This window comes from Lissotriton helveticus, chromosome 7 (assembly GCF_964261635.1).
Source record: "Lissotriton helveticus chromosome 7, aLisHel1.1, whole genome shotgun sequence".
Taxonomy (NCBI): Eukaryota; Metazoa; Chordata; class Amphibia; order Caudata; family Salamandridae; genus Lissotriton; species Lissotriton helveticus.
In genome coordinates, this window is record NC_136068.1 from 1,771,838,046 (window position 1) to 1,771,857,300 (window position 19,255).

The window sequence follows — 19,255 nt, forward strand, 5'->3', positions numbered from 1 at the left end:
TTTGGGGATGAGTGCCCCGAGGAGAGTAGTGTGCGCAGTGTTTTCTTTCGTCTGCCTGTTTAATCTCTTCTCCTGCGGTGAGCTCACAGTGCTTCAATTGTAAATAAACAAGTGCCGGAGCTCATGATACTGCTCAGGAGGCTACTAACGGTGCACTACAGACAGGGACGACCATCACCGCCACGTGCCAGTGCTAACGCATCCTAATCCTATAAATGTGCCAGTTTGAGAAATTCTATGCCACCCGAAGCAGGAATAATGTCCTAGACGCTTTAGAAATATTTTTCAGAAGTGCATTTAATTGTTCAACGGCTGTAATCTGCACAAACATGGACAGACAGCGCCACCATGTGGTGGACTGTCATAAATAAGTGCTGGTGCCAAGCATTTACAAACACCGAATACCAAGGTTGTGTTGTGTCGAATCCACCCCAGGCCTCTTTAATCCACTACCAGGCACCTCCTGGCCCCCCTACACCCACTCTTTCCGGTTCCTGTTTTCTCCCTTTGTGCAGGTTTTGCGATCCTTCTCTTTCCCCTTTTCCTGTTTGTGTGTTTTTCTCTCTCTCGCTTGTGGTCCATATCTGAAGAGGAAACATAAGTGGCGGCCCCTAAACATGAGTTGCGCTTTGAATCGAAATCAATTTCTTTAAATGAATCCTCGGCATAAAGACATCGATGCAACTATAATGATATGATGCATTTTTCTCTCCTTTGTTTTATTTTTTGAGTTTTATATAGCGCAAACTTGATCCGAAAACATCGGAGCGCTGTACATGGACTCCAAATAGAGGAGGGAAAACAAAAAGTGAGGGAGAGAGTCTTACAATAAAGAGTTTTACATGGGTTAAGTATCATGTACAATTGGTATATGCATAATTTACATGAGGTATAGGCGAGGTGGGGAGGAAGGAGTCAAACATAGTTTACATGTGTTACATAAGTATCATTTACAAGAGGTATATGCATCATTTACATGAGGAGGCATAGGAGAAGGGAAGGATAGAGTCAAACATTACAGGCCTTTTCAGGGAATTGTACATAAAACATTCGAAAGAGGTATCAGAATAATATTGATTTAAGGCAAGTAGGTCATATAAAAGAGTTATATATAAGTAGGGGGTATTTTAATGCAGTAGTAGTATGGGTGTACAGTAGGATGTAGGGGTAGGGAAAGCCGGGGGCGGGGAGGTACTAGGGGTCAGGTCGAGCAGTGAAATAGATGGACGAGGTGATTTGAAACAGAATAGCCATTTTGGAAGATAAGTTTGGGAAGTTGTTGAGAAGAGACAATTAAAAAAAAAAATCCTGAAGTGAAGGTAGGCTAGTTTGTCACTTAGTTCCTTAGTGAGGGTGTGCCACATTCTGGGGGCAATCCCACTACCCTAAATCCTAATACACTACCACTACACTACAACACTACCCTAAACCCTAAAACATTACCCCCTACACTACGCATACACTACAGAACTACCCTAAAACACTACCCCCTACACTACCCTACACATACACTACAACACTACCCTAAACCCTAAAACACTACCCCCTGCACAACCCTCCCCCAGTTCCCACTCCTGTCCCTACACACAAAAACTACACTGCACGACGCACACTACTCCCCAAACACAAATCATAGCCCCTCTTTTTTTTTTTGGTGGGGGGTCTTATAGAGCGCTCGGCTACTCAGGCAGAGTGTCCCAGTGCTATACAGATCTGTAGAGGAATGACCAGAAAAACACAGACAGACTATTGTCCGAACAGCCAGGTCTTAAGCCCTTTCCTAAAGGACAACAGATTACCTCTCTCTCCTCAGTGCACGTCCCTTGCCCTCGGCTGCTGTTCTCCACTCCTCAATGCCGTCATTGCTGCCTTCTCACCCGTCATCGCTGCAATCATCCATTCCTGCCTCAAAATCCGTGAGCAGCAATCTCCCCGCCATCTTGCGCCCGGGTCCTCACCAGCGCCTCTCGCCATCTTGCTGTTTCTTCTCCACTCCCCACTGTCATGCGCCGGGTCCTCACCAGCGCCTCTCCCCGCCATCTTGCTGTGTTGAATACAACGCATGCGTTGTAACAGCGCATGCGAAGTATTAACATGCGTAGAAAACTCTAATCGTTGTTACAGCGCATGTGTTGTTACAAATGCGTAGTAATGGTATGCGAACAAACAGTCGCCTAGTAATGGCTGTTTACAGTGTGGTTTACTGAGTAGGTTAGGGCTGCAGTGTGTGTCGAATGTATGTGGTTTACTGAGTAAGTTAGGGCTGCAGTGTGCGTCAAATGTGTGTGGTTTACTGAGTAGGTTAGGGCTGCAGTGTGCGTCGAATGTGTGTGGTTTACTGAGTAGGTTAGGGCTGCAGTGTGTGTCGAATGTATGTGGTTTACCGAGTAGGTTAGGGCTGCAGTGTGTGTCGAATGTATGTGGTTTACTGAGTAGTTTAGGGCTGCAGTGTGTGTCGAAGGTGTGTGGTCTACTGAGTAAGTTAGGGCTGCAGTGTTTGTCGAAGGTACGTGGTTTACTGAGTGAGTTAGGGCGGCAGTGTGTGTCGAAGGTGTGTGGTTTACTGAGTGAGTTAGGGCTGCAGTGTGTGTCGAATGTGTGGTTTACCTGCGTTAGGGCTGCAGTGTGTGTCGAAGGTGTGTGGTTTACTGAGTAGGTTAGGGCGGCAGTGTCTGTCGAATGTGTGTGGTTTACTAAGTGAGTTAGGGCTGCAGTGTGTGGAAGGTATGTGGTTTACTGAGTAGGTTAGGGCTGCAGTGTGTGTCGAATGGGTGTGGTTTACTGAGTAGGTTAGGGCTGCAGTGTGTGTCGAATGGGTGTGGTTTACTGAGTAGGTTAGGGCTGCAGTGTGTGTCGAATGTGTGTGGTTTACTTAGTAGGTTAGGGCTGCAGTGTGTGTCGAATGGGTGTGGTATACTGAGTAGGTTAGGGCTGCAGTGTGTGTCAAATGTGTGTGGTTTACTGAGTGAGTTAGGGCTGCAGTGTGTTTCGAAGGTGTGTGGTTTACTGAGTGTGTTAGGGCTGCAGTGTGTGTCGAATGTGTGTGGTTTACTGAGTGTGTTAGGGCTGCAGTGTGTGTCGAATGTGTGTGGTTTACTGAGTGAGTTAGGGCTGCAGTGTGTGTCGAAGGTGTGTGGTTTACTGAGTGAGTTAGGGCTGCAGTGTGTGTCAAATGTGTGTGGTTTACTGAGTAGGTTAGGGCTGCAATGTGTGTCAAATGTGTGTGGTTTACTGAGTAAGTTAGGGCTGCAGTGTGTGTCGAATGTATGTGGTTTACTGAGTACGTTAGGGCTGCATTGTGTCGAATGTGTGTGGTTTACTGAGTGAGTTAGGGCTGCAGGGTGTGTCGAATGTGTGTGGTTTACTGAGTGATTTAGGGCTGCAGTGTGTGTCGAATGTGTGTGGTTTACTGAGTGAGTTAGGGCTGCAGTGTGTGAAAGGTATATGGTTGACTGAGTGATTTAGGGCTGCAGTGTGTGTCCAATGTGTGTGGTTTACTGAGTAAGTTAGGGCTATAGTGTGTTTCGAATGTGTGTGGTTTACTGAGTGAGTTAGGGCTGCAGTGTGTGTCGAATGTATGTGGTTTACTGAGTAGGTTAGGGCTGCAGGTTGCATCGAATGTATGTGGTTTACTGAGTAGGTTAGGGCTGCAGTGTGTGTCGAATGTGTGTGGTTTACTGAGTTAGTTAGGGCTGCAGTGTGTGTCGAAGGTGTGTAGTTTACTGAGTATGGTAGGGCTGCAGTGTGTGTCGAATGTGTGTGGTTTACTGAGTAAGCTAGGGCTGCAGTGTGTGTCGAATGTGTGTGGTTTACTGAGTGAGTTAGGGCTGCAGTGTGTGTCGAATGTATGTGATTTACTGAGTAGGTTAGGGCTGCAGGTTGCATCGAATGTATGTGGTTTACTGAGTAGTTTAGGGCTGCAGTGTGTGTCCAAGGTACGTGGTTTACTGAGCGAGTTAGGGCTGCAGTGTGTGTCCAAGGTGTGTGGTTTACAGAGTGAGTTAGGGTTGCAGTGTGTGTCGAATGTGTGGTTTACCTGCGTTAGGGCTGCAGTGTGTGTCGAAGGTGTGTAGCTTACTGAGTAGGTTAGGGCTGCAGTGTCTGTCGAATGTGTGTGGTTTACTGAGTAGGTTAGGGCTGCAGTGTGTGTCGAATGGGTGTGGTTTACTGAGTAGGTTAGGGCTGCAGTGTGTGTCGAATGGGTGTGGTTTACAGAGTAGGTTAGGGCTGCAGTGTGTGTCGAATGTGTGTGGTTTACTGAGTAGGTTAGGGCTGCAGTGTGTGTCGAATGGGTGTGGTGTACTGAGTAGGTTAGGGCTGCAGTGTCTGTCGAATGTGTGTGGTTTACTGAGTGAGCTAGGGCTGCAGTGTGTTTCGAAGGTGTGTGGTTTACTGAGTGTGTTAGGGCTGCAGTGTAAATGTAAATGTAAATGTGGGATTCTTGTAAAGCGCACTGTTACTCTACCCGAGTGTCCTGGCGCTGTAGACCGCTGGGCAACCCGTCCTGGTTTTCCCTGTGAGATGGTCCCTTTCTGGGTATCTCCAGGGTGAAACCAGGCATCCCCGGCATCTGTGGGGGGCCGTTGTAGAGATGAGGCAAGCTTAATGCCCAGAGTTGCCGAGTGTGTTTCCTGGTTAGAGTAGGCACTGAGGCGAGAATTATCGAGTCCGTTGACCCTGGTCCAAGACCCTGCCGCGTCGGGAATTGAACCCTGGTCCCGGGCCGTTCTCTGCTTACAGGTCTGCCGCCTCTAACCAGTGAGCCACACCACTCCACCACTCCATGTGTGTCGAATGTGTGTGGTTTACTGAGTAGGATAGGGCTGCCATGTGTGTCAAATGTGTGTGGTTTACTGAGTAAGTTAGGGCTGCAATGTGTGTCGAATGTATGTGGTTTACTGAGTACGTTAGGGCTGCAGTGTGTCGAATGTGTGTGGTTTACTGAGTGAGTTACGGCTGCAGTGTGTGTCAAATGTGTGTGGTTTACTGAGTGATTTAGGGCTGCAGTGTGTGTCGAATGTGTGTGGTTTACTGAGTGAGTTAGGGCTGCAGTGTGTGTCAAAGGTATATGGTTTACTGAGTGATTTAGGGCTGCAGTGTGTGTCCAATGTGTGTGGTTTACTGAGTGATTTAGGGCTGCAGTGTGTGTCGAATGTGTGTAGTTTACTGAGTAGGTTAGGGCTGCAGTGTGTGTCGAATGTGTGTGGTTTACTGAGTAAGTTAGTGCTGCAGTGTGTGTCGAATGTGTGTGGTTTACTGAGTGAGTTAGGGCTGCAGTGTGTGTCGAATGTATGTGGTTTACTGAGTAGGTTAGGGCTGCAGGTTGCATCGAATGTATGTGGTTTACTGAGTAGGTTAGGGCTGCAGTGTGTGTCGAATGTATGTGGTTTACTGAGTAGTTTAGGGCTGCAGTGTGTGTCGAAGGTGTGTGGTTTACTGAGTAGGTTAGGGCTGCAGTGTGTGTCGAATGTATGTGGTTTACTGAGTAAGTTAGGGCTGCAGTGTGTGTCGAACGTGTGTGGTTTACTGAGTGAGTTAGGGCTGCAGTGTGTGTCGAATGTATGTGGTTTACTGAGTAGGTTAGGGCTGCAGGTTGCATCGAATGTATGTGGTTTACTGAGTAGGTTAGGGCTGCAGTGTGTGTCCAAGGTACGTGGTTTACTGAGTGAGTTAAGGCTGCAGTGTGTGTCGAATGTGTGGTTTACCTGCATTAGGGCTGCAGTGTGTGTCGAAGGTGTGTGGTTTACTGAGTAGGTTAGGGCTGCAGTGTGTGTCGAATGGGTATGGTATACTGAGTAGGTTAGGGCTGCAGTGTGTGTCGAATGTGTGTGGTTTACTGAGTGAGTTAGGGCTGCAGTGTGTTTCGAAGGTGTGTGGTTTACTGAGTGTGTTAGGGCTGCAGTGTGTGTCGAATGTGTGTCGAATGTGTGTGGTTTACTGAGTAGGTTAGGGCTGCAATGTGTGTCAAATGTGTGTGGTTTACTGAGTAATTTAGGGCTGCAGTGTGTGTCGAATGTATTTGGTTTACTGAGTACGTTAGGGCTGCAGTGTGTCGATTGTGTGTGGTTTACTGAGTGAGTTAGGGCTGCAGTGTGTGTCGAATGTGTGTGGTTTACTGAGTGATGTAGGGCTGCAGTGTGTGTCGTGTGTGTGTGGTTTACTGAGTGAGTTAGGGCTGCAGTGTGTGTCGAATGTGTGTAGTTTACTGAGTAGGTTAGGGCTGCAGTGTGTGTCGAATGTGTGTGGTTTACTGAGTAAGTTAGGGCTGCAGTGTGTGTCGAATGTGTGTGGTTTACTGAGTGAGTTAGGGCTGCAGTGTGTGTCGAATGTATGTGGTTTACTGAGTAGGTTAGGGCTGCAGGTTGCATCGAATGTATGTGGTTTACTGAGTAGGTTAGGGCTGCAGTGCGTGTCGAATGTATGTGGTTTACTGAGTAGTTTAGGGCTTCAGTGTGTGTCGAAGGTGTGTGGTTTACTGAGTGAGTTATGGCTGTAGTGTGTGTCAAATGTATGTGGTTTACTGAGTAGGTGAGGGTTGCAGTGTGTGTCGAATGTGTGTAGTTTACAGAGTAGCTTAGGGCTGCAGTGTGTGTCCGGTGTCACCGCAGAGTGGGCTGTGGTCAATGGGTTTGGAGAGAGTCAGAGTTCAGCAAGGTTGACATGTTTATCAGTCCAGCATGGTTTGCAGTGACTGCTAGGAGTCAGTGAGTTTACAGAGAGCCCCCTTTTTCGGTCACAGGCTGCTCTGAAGACAGACAGGCCTAGAAAACAGGGAGCCCGCCCTCAGCAGCAACAGAATCTGCCACCTTTGTCCCCAGCAGGCCCTTCCCCTGCTGTTGTTTAATCAGCAGTTTTGCAGAGATGAATGGCAGTAGCAGCAAAACACTCTACTGTTTGTGTGTCACTACACTGTCCGAACACTGATATCTTACTGGAACATGTGGTATGGTAACAGTTATGTGTTAAACTGGTGGCTCAAGGAGCTAATGTGCTTACTCCAAGGATCTGTGTTTGCTCCCCCATACTCACATGTTCACTTGCTCGATTCCACATCTTATGAGGTCGATAAAATGGGTACCATTTATCTGAGGAACTTTGACCATTTATTAGCACAAACTAACTCTGGGGATTGTACTTGCACTCTACTAATATGGATGCTATGTTTGTAGGTTATAAAAATGAAAACTCCATCTACAAACAGTGGTGCTGTGTTCCGCTAAACAGGCAGAACATAACAAAAGGCAGTGTGAGAAGTTGGCCTGGTATATGATGATCACTATTCTAGTGATCACCTTGCACCAGTCCAAACAACCCTTATGGTGATGGTTGTAAGTCAACCTTATAGACCAGCTATCCTAGTGGTAGCGTGGACCGAACAGTCTTAGGCTAAAAGACTCTAGAGGGCATGTAAAGCTAGCTGTTTTACCATATGTAACCCCTTGAATATCAAATGAAAGGACACCACACAGGATATATAGAAAACTAGCAGCCCGCCCCTGCGTTGCCTGGGGCAGAAGTGGGCTGGGGGCTGCATTTTTAGCCCAGGGCCAGAAGGTGGCTGGGGCAGCATGTTGTCGAGCGGTGCACCCGCCGACAGTCTCCCTCCCCCCCACCCCCCGCCTCCAGCCTCCCGCCCCCCCGCCTCCAGCCTCCCGAGTACCGCCCGACTCCCTCCCTCCCCGACTATTTACTTTTCTTACCTGACCCGCCGCTCCTCCTCTTCATGTCGCCACCACTGCACCGCCGCCTCTTCATGTCGTCACCGCCGCTACTCACTGCACCACTGCACCACCGCCCCTCCATGACGCCGCCGCTCCTCTATGACGCCGCCGCGTCTCCTTCGTCATGACGCACGTCGCGTTGCGGCCAGCGCTAGGTCCCGGCCGGCGCTACTTTCAGGGGACTACTTTGTTTTGTAAATTAATTTTTTTATTTTGCTTTTTTTTTAAATGTATATAGCCTATGTCCATCTACACACCCTGACATTTTCAAAGATGTATCTCAATCCCCAGTGCACAGCTTCGAGGGTACCTCAGGAGCTGCGCAGGTAGCAAGTTGCAGGCTTTTCAAGATGTCCGGTCCCACGTCTCTCGTCGCCTCCATGGATCCCAGCTATGCTGCAGTCACGAAGAGAGGGTCAGACAGGTCTGGAAGTCTTGGTTTTGTCAGGCTCTGTGCTCGGGTTCCGGCGGGAACGTCGACAAAGCAAGCCGTTGATTTGCTGGATGGTGCCTGGTTGCCCAGGGTGGTCACTCCTTGGCCACAAGGGAGATTCTTTTTTTTTTTTTTTTTTAAACCTTTATTAAGCAATCAGAGCAATACACGCGCAGGCCTACAACCACACGGGCCAGCCGAAAAAGCAGGAGATAAAAACATAGCAATTTAAATGTGCACGATACACGGAGGAGGCACAACATAATCAGAAGACGTGATCGCAACACAAGAAAGCGCTAGGATAAAAGAGGTTACATTTTTATAAATTTTATAAAAGTGAAAGGGGGCAGCGGCTATATCAACAAAGGCGTCACACAACTCAGTCAAACCAAAGAGACGGGAGAGGTATGCCCCTCCGTACAAACAGAAAGCAATCAGAAATGACGGGGCCAAATACACCCATTGCCCGCCGAAGGCAGGCCAGGAGAAGGGGTCAAACAATAACATACAAGTTAATGAGACGTCGTGTAATGAGCCCACCCACATTAGACCATAAAGAAAAGCATGTGCGGACGCCGGATAGATAAAGGACGGAAAAAGAAGGAAGAGACACAGCCAACCCTCTAAAGAAAAAGGAGAAAAAAAGGGACCATAGAACAAAACAAATTAAAATAACAACCCCCCCCCATCACCCACCACCCTACATCACCGTAATGGCTATGGCCTACCCCACTAACAGCGTGCCTTTCGCCCCAGAGTCACCCGAAAAAAGGAATAAAGGAAAGGAAGGAAACGAAAAAGAAAAGGAATAAGAATGAGGAGAGGAGCCGACCACCGGACCCCTCCATCCCCGCAGCCAAAAGCATAAAGGCCGAGGCCGGAGAAAACACAGAGAGCCATTGCACAGGATGAAAACAGCAGCCGTCTTACAAAATGGGTCCCAAAGTCGCCATCCACGAGGAAGAAGTCCCGCCAGGATCCAAGCGAGATCACCCCTGGCCACTCCTGTGAATAGTAGAACTGCTAAACGGCCTTGTAATCAAGAGACAAGTCCACACCAGCCAGACAAGTCAGGTGGCACCTTCGCACAACATTGTCCCGGCCACCAAGAAGCAGCCAATGATACATGGCGGTCATCTGAGTGCAACCTTACGCCGAACATCAACGAGTCCAGGTCCAAAAGCAGGTCTGCCAAGCCTGGAGAGGCAGGCACAGGATACGGGAGGCAGTGCAGCACAGGCGCCTGATCCATTTGCACCCTCGAAGTCGCAGAATCATCCGGGGACCCGGGCACAACAACCGGAGGAAATGCGATGGCAGCAACTCGGAGGGAAGCCACCACACCACAAAATTGCGGACCAACAACGGCAGCAATCCGCACCTCCAACTCTCGGGAGTTCAGAAGCAGAGCAGTCCGTAGGTGGACCAGTGCAGCCAGTACATGACTACGTGTAAACACCGATTCATGCAGCTGAGGGCCGGAGGTTTCAGATGTAGCAACGTCTCCGTCTCCAGGAGGGATGCAATTCAAGGGATCGTCCGCCATCTTAACAACATCGTTCTCTGCCACTATCCCCTCCATCTCCGAGTCACGTCCGACCGCCAGAGGCAGCGGGACCCACAGTCGATCAGCGGCGGTCGGCATCCAGTACGGAAAGGAGAGTCACCAGAAGGCCAGACGTGCTCCCCGCAGCTCTCCGGGAGCCAAACGCCGGCTCCCAGACGGGACCATCAACATGAGGGGGCGTTACACCCAAAGGGAACCGGGCAACACGGCCTCTCTCCGGCACACCAGCGCTTGGGTATACGGGACGACCCACTATTGGGAGCGGGTCCGTTCCATCTCTCCCGGCTCGCGGCTCCCAGGCTCACATTGACCGGCTTCTCTCCCGAAACAGGGCTGCCAACACTCCGAACACCGCCGGGCGGACACTGCACCCGAGGCCCCGGCTCCGGGGCCGGGAAGGCCAGCAAGCAGACCGGGGCAGATCTCAAGAGTCCCGGCACGACGGAGCCCCAAAATCAGACGGTAAGTGAGCGTTTTTCTCCCACAACAGAAATCACGAAGCCTCGGTCAGGATTATCGACAGGATAGGCAAGCGGGGAGGAAGGGACCTCAGAGCGATGCGTTCATGCGACTATTCTGATCGCCATCTTGGCTCCTCCCCCACAAGGGAGATTCTTTAGTCTTCAGCTTCAGCAGGACGTCGAAGGTCCAGAGATTCGTGTCAAGTTTCAATTCAGGATTAATCTAAAGTCTCAGGACTCAGCTCCTACCTTTATACAACTAAAAGGGGCTGGATTACTTTCTAGGTCCCTCCTATGGGTGGGACCAGGAAGGGGGTGGTTACACCCCCTCTCCTTTGTCCAGTTTGCGCCAGAGCTGGGGCTGGAGTGCCCCAGCAACCGGTTTGAACTGGGGTATGCAAGGAGCACCTAGTGTGCCCCAGGCAGTGTCTCATTCTATTCAGCCCTCCTTGTCCCAATACACAAAGTCCTGTCTGGGGTGGTGCTCGCACCTTCCCAGGCAGGAAACCTATTGTCCAAACCTCTGTGACTGGAAGGACTCCCAGCAGCAGGAGGTCAGACTTGTGTCGGTGGCAGCAGCGTCCATTTTGTGATGCTGGGGCTCTGGTTAACTTTAACCAGGATAGTCAGCGACAACATGTCTTCTCCCTCTAGAAGGATGGAATGCTACCCCCGTCGCCAGAATTGGTGAGGGGGTAGTATTCCAAAGCGTATGACACCTTACACGACATGTTTGGATAAAGCCAAACCAAAGTTAGCATTTAACCGCGAGGATTATAATGCACTTAAGAGTATATGGTATGGCGATATCATAGAACAGCTCCAAGGACATGGTTCCGAAAGCTGCAGACAGGCTCAGCTCATGCTAGAGCACAATCTCACACATAACCAAGCACTCTGCCTCCAGGATTGTTAAGGCATGCCATAGGAGTGACTCACAGATTACTATGTGTCTATATATAAGCAGATATAGGAACACTATACCTAAGCAAGGGGTGATTACACGACCTTGCCCCAGCTGAGTGATCAGCCAGTTGTGTCTACTTTACTGGCCAGCCAGGGGTGGCATAATACATGCTGCAGCCCCTGGTAGGCCTTGGTTACACCTATGCCCTGAGTACCTAGGGTACCCTTCTCCAGGGGCTGACAAGGTGAACCAATTCCCAATTGTGGATGTACCTGGCGTACATGGTGTAAATTTAGAGAGAGTGCATCTGTGCTGTGGGTCTTATTAGCAGGCCCACAGCCTTATTTAAGTCGAAAACCGGTAAAGCAAAGCAAAAAGTGGGGGTGACCATAGGAAGCAGACCCTAATCTCCTACATTAGTAAACTGATAATATCCATCTGGCGTGGGGAATGTTGTCTTTTCTTTGGTACGTGGGGTCATGCCAATCTGCAAGTACCCTGTGAGAAGTCAAAAGTACTTAGAAATTTGGCTGCACCCAATGTGTCTATCAGTTCATCACCCCTGGGTATAGAATGAGCATATGTCTTAGTGCTAGCACTGAGACATATGTAGTCCACACAGAACCTCACTTTTCTCTTTCACCCTGTGGGTGAGGTCTGAGTACTAAGACCACTATGTTGGCCCAGGAACTCTCAGAGGGTTGAATAACCCCTACCTCCAGCATCTTGTTTACTTCAGCTTTGATGCTCTCCTTAACTTCGTCAGACTGCTGATCTTTGTTTTGACAGGCAAGCTGTCCCCAATGTCCATATCAGTGGACAGTGTGTCTGTCCAAGGGTTAAGGAGAAGAGCACAGCATACTGCTGTAGGACTTGTCTGCTGACAGCCTGCAGTTGTGTAGCGAGGGTGCCTGAGTAGACAATTCCATCCACTGGCCCATCTGTTTGACTGTAAGAGAGGAGGTCAGGGAGAGGCTCACTCTCTGTCTCCTGATCCTCATCAGTAACCATCAGCATGGTCACATCAGCCCTGTCGCAGGAACGTTTGAGGTGGTTTACATAGATCACCCTTTTAGAGGTCCTGCTAGTGCCAGGCCTTCCAAGCAGGTGACCTGAAGTTTCTTTTCTAGGATAATGTAAGGACTATTCCATTTGTCTTGGAGAGCCCTTGGTGCCACCAGCTCCAAACCCCACACCTTCTGCCCTGGTTGGAACTCCACAATGCAGCCTTTGGGTCATACCAGAGCTTCTGAAGCTCTTGGATGGTCTCAAGATTTTTAGATACTTTCTCCAAGTACTCTGCAATTCTGCAACATAGACCCAGTGCATAGTCCACAATATCCCAGTCAGGTTCTTGGTGAGACTTCCCCCAACCTTCCTTTACAAGACACAGTGGTCCTCCAACAGGATTGCAACAGGATGGCAAAACAGAAGTTCACCTTCTGCCCTGGTTGGAACTCCACAATGCAGCCTTTTGGTCATACCAGAGCTTCTAGAGCTCTTGGCTGGTCTCAAGATTCTTAGATACTTTCTCCAAGTACTCTGCAATTCTACAACATAGACCCAGTGCATAGTCCACAATATCCCAGTCAGGTTCTTGGTGAGGCTTCCCCCAACCTTCCTTTACAAGACACAGTGGTCCTCCAACAGGATGGCAAAACAGAAGTTCAAAGGGGAAATCCCTACTCCGTTCTGAGGCACATCTCAGTAGGTGAAAAACAGGCATGGCAAATGGACATCCCATCTCCTGTTGAGTTTTTCATGGAGCCCCATGATCATGCCTTTCAATGTCTTGTTGAATCTTTCAACAAGGCATCGGTTTCTGGGTGATAAGGTGTAGTGAATTTGTAGTTCACTCCACACTCATTCCACATTTGTTTTAGGTATGCAGACATGAGGTTGCAAACTGTCGGATACCACCTCCTTAGGGAACCATACCCGTGTAAAGAAACCAATGAGGGTTTTGGCTCCTGCAGGAGCTGTAGTAGCCTTAAGGGGAATTGCTTCAGGATCCACTACTACCAGTATGCATTTGTTTCCTGATGCTGTGATAGGTTCAAGTGGACCCACTATCTCCACACCTACCCTTTCAAAGGGAACCCCAACCACTGGTAGTCAAATTAATGGGGCATGTGGGTGTCCACCTGTTTGGCCACTGGTTTGACAGGTGACACAGGAGTTGACAAACTCCTTTACATTCTGGGACATGTGTAGCCAGTATAAATGGCTGACAATCCTTTTCCAAGTTTTTGGTCTGGCCATGATGCCTAGCTAGGGGGATGTCATGGCACAATGTGAGTAAGAACTCACTATACAACTGTGACACTACCACTCTCCTACTGCCACCAGGCTTGGGGTCTCTGGCCTCATTATACAGGAGTACCCCCTCCCTATAGGTCCAGTGGAAGCCACTGATATCTCCCTTTTCCTCTGTAGCAGCTTGCTGACGTAGGCTTCAAAGAGTTGGACAGACCTTCTGTCCAAGCCACAGTTGTTCCCTAAAGGGTCTTCCTTGACCCAGGAGCTCATCCTGGTAGGGTTCAAGTTCCGTGGGCTCAGTTCCCTCTGGGGTTGACAAGTCCTCTCCCTGAGAAGAGGGGTACTGAGCTTTTTGCTGTACAGAAGCTGATTCCCCAGCCTTCTTATCTTTCCTCTTGGATCGTTGGGCCATTCTTCCAGGCTCCACCTTTTCTTATTCACCCTCTGCCCAGCGGCGGTCCGCTCAGGTAAGCGCAGTGGGGAGGGGAGGGGCCTGGCGTAGCAAGCGGAAGGCGACGGAATAGGTATACTTAAATAAATAATACCTATTCCTTTGTCCGTCGGTTTCCCCCCGCCGCGCACTTCCGCTCTTATTTGAGCCGGCCGCAACTGCCTGTGACCAGCACTGTTCCCTTGCTTTTACACACCCCATCTCAGGGATTCCCAGCATGGCTGCATGGGTTTTCAGTTCTACCTCGGACCATGCTGAGTTCTCTACATCATTCCCTAGCCGACATTCAACTGGGATCTTGGGAGAGACTACTACTTCTTTCTGGCCAGTAACCTCTCCCCACTCAAATGACACATATCCATGGACTAGGGGTCTATTAGGGTAGCACAATACATGCTGCAGCCTTTAGAGACCTTCGCTGGTCATGAAGTCTTTGGTACCAATGGTAACCTTCAAGGGACTTATATGTGGTCCAGAGATGTACCAATTGTGGAAACAAAGGTACCGTTTTGGGAAAGAACACAGGTACTGGAAACCTGATTGGCAGGGACCCAGTGCACATTCAAGTCAAAGTGCATCAGATGTCAGCCAAAAAGTGGGAGGTAACAATGTAAAAAGGGGCACTTTCCTACACTATTACACTTTATATTCTCGCAGAGGTGAGGAGTGTCCCTCAGAGGTAGAACAGTTTCTGGTAGAACTGCCACTAAGAGATTTATAAGCGGACAAAAGGGTATCCCTTGCGCGGGACCTAGCAGGAGCAGAACTGTTGGAAGTGGTTGACTGTTTAAACTCTAATAAAGCTCCAGGCCCCAACCCAATGGATTCCAATAGTGTTTTATAAGCAATACACAGTTAAACTGGAGGCACAACTAGAGAAGGCTCTCTGAGTGGTCAGGGTCTGTGAGACATTGATAAACCTACGGGGATGTATCTTTTGCGCATTCATTTCTAATCCCTTACAATCACAAAAAGCTTTCAACAGTCAAGGCATTTTGCAGTCCGATGGAAGTTCTTAAAAAAAGTGTCATCTGCAAAGAGCAAGGCAGGTTTAGACTGTCCTTTTAATTTCAGGGAATCATGTTGGAACAAGGTCTCTGTTCTGGATCTTAGGAGAATTCTGACTGAGTCCAAACCAGTAATCTCGGCCACAGAGGGTGATATTGCTATTAGGTCCTGGTTCAAAAAAGTGGCTCATTCTGTGGACCCAATAATGGCCGCTAGGAAAACAGCCTCGGCCTGTTCTGCATGATGGTTCTCTCAAGAGTTAGTCCTGAAGAGAGCATCATGCAACAAATTAGATAGGACGTGGCATCGCCACCATCATGAAACTGACAAAACCAGCTACAAAATGGCCCTCAAGGTATATCATAAGAATTCAAAAGGGGTGTGGAGCTCTTTCTGTGCCCAAAGTATCAAAGAGCCAGATAATAACGGTAAGGAGATCTTTCAAATTGACCCAAAAACTATGACCCTGTAATCCTGCGTCGTTCCTGGGTGTGATTTCCAAAATGGCCCGGGGCTGCAGCATCAGGAGAGTGAAAGCAGAGCTCTAGCTGCCCCAGGAGACGTGACGAGAACGCGTCTAGAAGGCTGAAGCAGCGAAGCAAGGAGAAGAACACCAGATGCGAGAGGGAGGAGGCCCAAAGGACTGAAAGAGGAGCAACAAGGCACGAGGAGCTGGCAGCGACCCTCGGAGCAAGAGGAGGGACGCCGACATTACAGGAAGGAGAAGGAGACTCGGGAGAGCAGATACAAAGCGCTGAGGAAGAGAGAACCGAGGAGCCAAGGGAACTGACACCAAAAGGCACTGCCAGCTAGTCAAGCCATCCTGAAGGAAAGAAGGGTGGTGTGACTCCCTCAACCCTGAACCTGGAGGGTCATGGCTCAAGGCAAGTACCCTTCCTAAATTTCCTTACGTTTGGTAGGTGGAGGTCGGAGCACAAATAGATTTTGTTACACTCACTAGTGTACTGAGCATGCCGCACTGACCAAAGCATAACAACACCCCTGAGGAAAATGAAGGCTTACTGCTTGTGTACCGGAGTAAGACCCAGATGCATGACCTTTTTATTCTTTGCTTATTTTGAGGAACATATTTTAAACCCCTTCTTCTGATGGGAAGCAGGAGACGACTGACCATGACCAGGAACCCCAGGAGAGAAGGAACCACCCAGGTGTACAGTGAGGAAATTGACACCACTTAGACTGTTCAGTCCCCAATTGTATTGAGAGATATATCTCCCAGGACTGTGCTCCATCATATTGTTTCTTTTGAACTATTAAACATACAGTAAGGCCACTCTCTGCCTGAGCGTCCTATATGACCGCATGACCACAGACGACTACACTGCAGGTGAATCAAGTCCTATGCTCGAGACTCAGTCACTTTTTTTAGGATAATGGGTCTGTTAGATTTGGGGGTCTCTAGTTGGCACAGGTAGGTACTTGTGAGAAATAGGGACCCTTGCCTCTAGTCAGGGTAAGGGGGTACACTTCTAAAATAACCCCTGCTCACCCCCTTGATAGCTTGGCATGAGCAGACAGGCTTATCTCAGAGGTAGTGTGTAAAGCATTTATGAACACATACAGTAATCAAGCAACAACTCTATAGATGGACATAACACAGGTTTTATATAAAAAATCAGAAGTCTTTATATAGACTTATCACAAGATCCACAATACTATACTTAAAATAGTAGAATTAGCTTAGTTCTCTTTAGATCTTAGAATGCGACACATTGAGTCAATGTATCTTAAGATGCGACACGCAGGGCAACAAAAGTGTTGCAGGAAAGGTGATGTGGTAGTCCCTTACACGAAAGGACAGTGATGCGTTGAAGATCTGGTGCAAAGAAATAAAGATGGCGCTTTCTCCTTGATGCGACACGCTTTCCGGTGATGCGGCGGCGTCTGCTGCGATGTTGATCCTCTTCTCCGGCAATGCGAGATGCTTTATACGATGCGAGCCGTGACAGGCCCTGCGACACGCTTCCCAGTAATGCGCGACGTCAGCTGCGACGTCGATCCTCTTCTCCAGCGATGAGTCGCGACAGGCTCTGCGACACGCTTCTCAGGGATGAGGCGGCGTCTGATGCGACGTCAATCATCTTCTCTGGCGATGCGAGGTGCTTCGGGTTGTGAAGCGGCAGCATCAGTTCGGCGACACGCTTCTTGTTCTTCAGTCGCGCTTCCAGCTCCTTGCGACACGCAAGTCCCCCAAAAGTCCAGCACAACTGCAGGCACTTCAAGAGAACTCTTGGGAAGATGGTGGGTGAAGTCTGTTATCCCTGAGACTTCAGCAGGAGGCAAGCTCTGTTCCAGGCCCTTGGAGATCCTTAGAAGTTCATGAAAACTACACAAAGTTCCTCTCTCCTTTCTTTGGCAGTCAGGCAACCACTGCAAGCCAATTCCCCAAGCAGCACTTCAGCTTAGGGATAGTCTCTCCTCAGTCTCTCTGGTTCCACTCCTCAGCAAAGGTTTCTTCTTGTTGTCCAAAAGTGATATGAATTCTTGGTATCCGGGTCCCAATATTTATACCCCAAAATCCTTTGTCCTCTGTGGGCAGAGGGGCCTTTGCCTAATCAAAACCAGTTCTGGAGCACTCTGTTTACATGACTCCTTCCTTCCTTCCACAGTGCAGGGCAGAAACATCAGATGCCCCACAGGAGGTGAAACCAGCACTGTGGAGGGAAGGCACAGCCCTGGAGCACTCTGTTGACATGACTCCTTCTCTCCTTTCACAGTGCAGGGCAGAAACATCAGACGCACCACAGGAGGTGGAGCCAGCATTGTGGAGGGAAGGCACAGCCCTATTCAGGTCCCAGTTGCAACTCCTCCCTCCCATCTAGATGCAGATCTCTCAATTCGCCACTGGGTTGACTCATACTGTCTCCTGGAATCCCCCAGGCCCTGTCACTCAAATTCCAGACAGGGAATATACAACCTAGCAGAGGCAGGCTTGGATAGTTAGACAAGAAAATACTTACTTTCTAAAAGTGATATTTTCAAACACAGAATGTTAAAATTAACTTCACTAAAATATGTATTTTATCATTCTGAGTTCAGGCATACTAAACTTGAATGTCTACCATGTTCTCCTAGACAGTTAGGATTATAAGATGTAATAATCTAACTTCCCATTCTGGCCTATGGAGAACAGGTAGCCCTGCAATAGTGAAAAACGAAAATGGCTGTAATTCACTATTAGGACATGCCACACACACCAGGGCATGTCCTACATTATACTTACAATGCACCCTGCCCTTGGGCCTACCATAGGAGTGTCTGACATGAAGAAAAGGGAAGGTTTAGAGACTGGCAAGTGGGTGCACTTGCCCAGTCAGCATGGCAGTACCAGACAGCACACAGGCTCTGCAATGGCAGACCTTAGACACACTTTTACAGGCTGCTTCTTTGGGTGGCAAAACCAGTGCTGCAAGCCCACCAGAAGCATTTGGTTTACAAGCCCTGGGCACTCCTAGTGCACTGTACTAGGGTCTGACAGGTAAACCAAATCAGCCAATCATGGAATCACTAATCCATACATCAATTTATTATAGGGAGAGTGTTAGACTTGGGCCTTAGGGCAGGTTCACCCCTAATCTTTTTGCCTTTATTTGTGACCCTGTGTAGTGATTTTTGGGTCTTGGCGCACTTTTTCCCTGTGTCCCAGAGTGAAAGTGCGTGCGTGTAGTATGGCTGGCCTGCCCTCCCATAGGAATGCATGGGGAATGTGTGTGCCCTGGTAGTTCCTGATGTGTGGGGAGTGCAGGCTCGAGTTTAGTATGTATGAACTCGTGAGAGTGAATGCTGCAAGATGGTGTCTGCGGCATGTATGTGTCTAGAAGGGAAGTGCTACTTCTGGACATTGATGTATGTGTGCAGTGAGGATACTGGGGCGTGATTGGCTGGAGCTGGCTGGCATGCCAGGCTCCAGGAAGTCTGGATGGGTCTGCCCGGTGGTGAGTGTGAGATCAGCATGAGTGATGTGTGGGAGGAGTGCACCTGGGTCCTGGATGGGCTGGGGTTTTCCCCACACAATGCTGGCTCCGCCCCCCTGTGGTTTGTCTAATGACCCTAGCCTCCCCAGTGAATGAAAGGGGTGGTTGGGCCATCAAGGGTACTCCCAAGCCAGCTGCAACTGGTTTCCCCCCACCCTGCACCCTGAAGACAAAGGAATTTATGGTATAAAAATGGGGCTGTGTCCCCACAGAAACTGTTCTACTTGTGGATCCTTGCCAGAGGGGGCTGTTGCTGCTGCTGGGGCCAGGAGGACCGCCACTTGGCTTGTCTCCCTGCCTGGAGACCCAGTGTGCTGGCTCTGGCCCTGCCTTGCCCCTCTGCCTGCTTCCAGACCCTGCTGGAACTTTGCTGTGCCTGGAGGATTTTGATTTATAGCGCTAGGAGCGCTTTCCTTGTGCCCCAGCGCTCAATAGCGCTTTGCTTCTATTTCT

General features: G+C 49.2%; 1 protein-coding gene across 1 annotated transcript in view; it reads left to right on the top strand.

Moving 5' to 3' along the window:
• Positions 1 to 19,255, top strand: part of LOC144770754 (interferon-inducible GTPase 5-like) — a 186,955-nt gene that overhangs the window by 2,289 nt on the left and 165,411 nt on the right. The gene's annotated exons all lie outside the window — the stretch shown is intronic.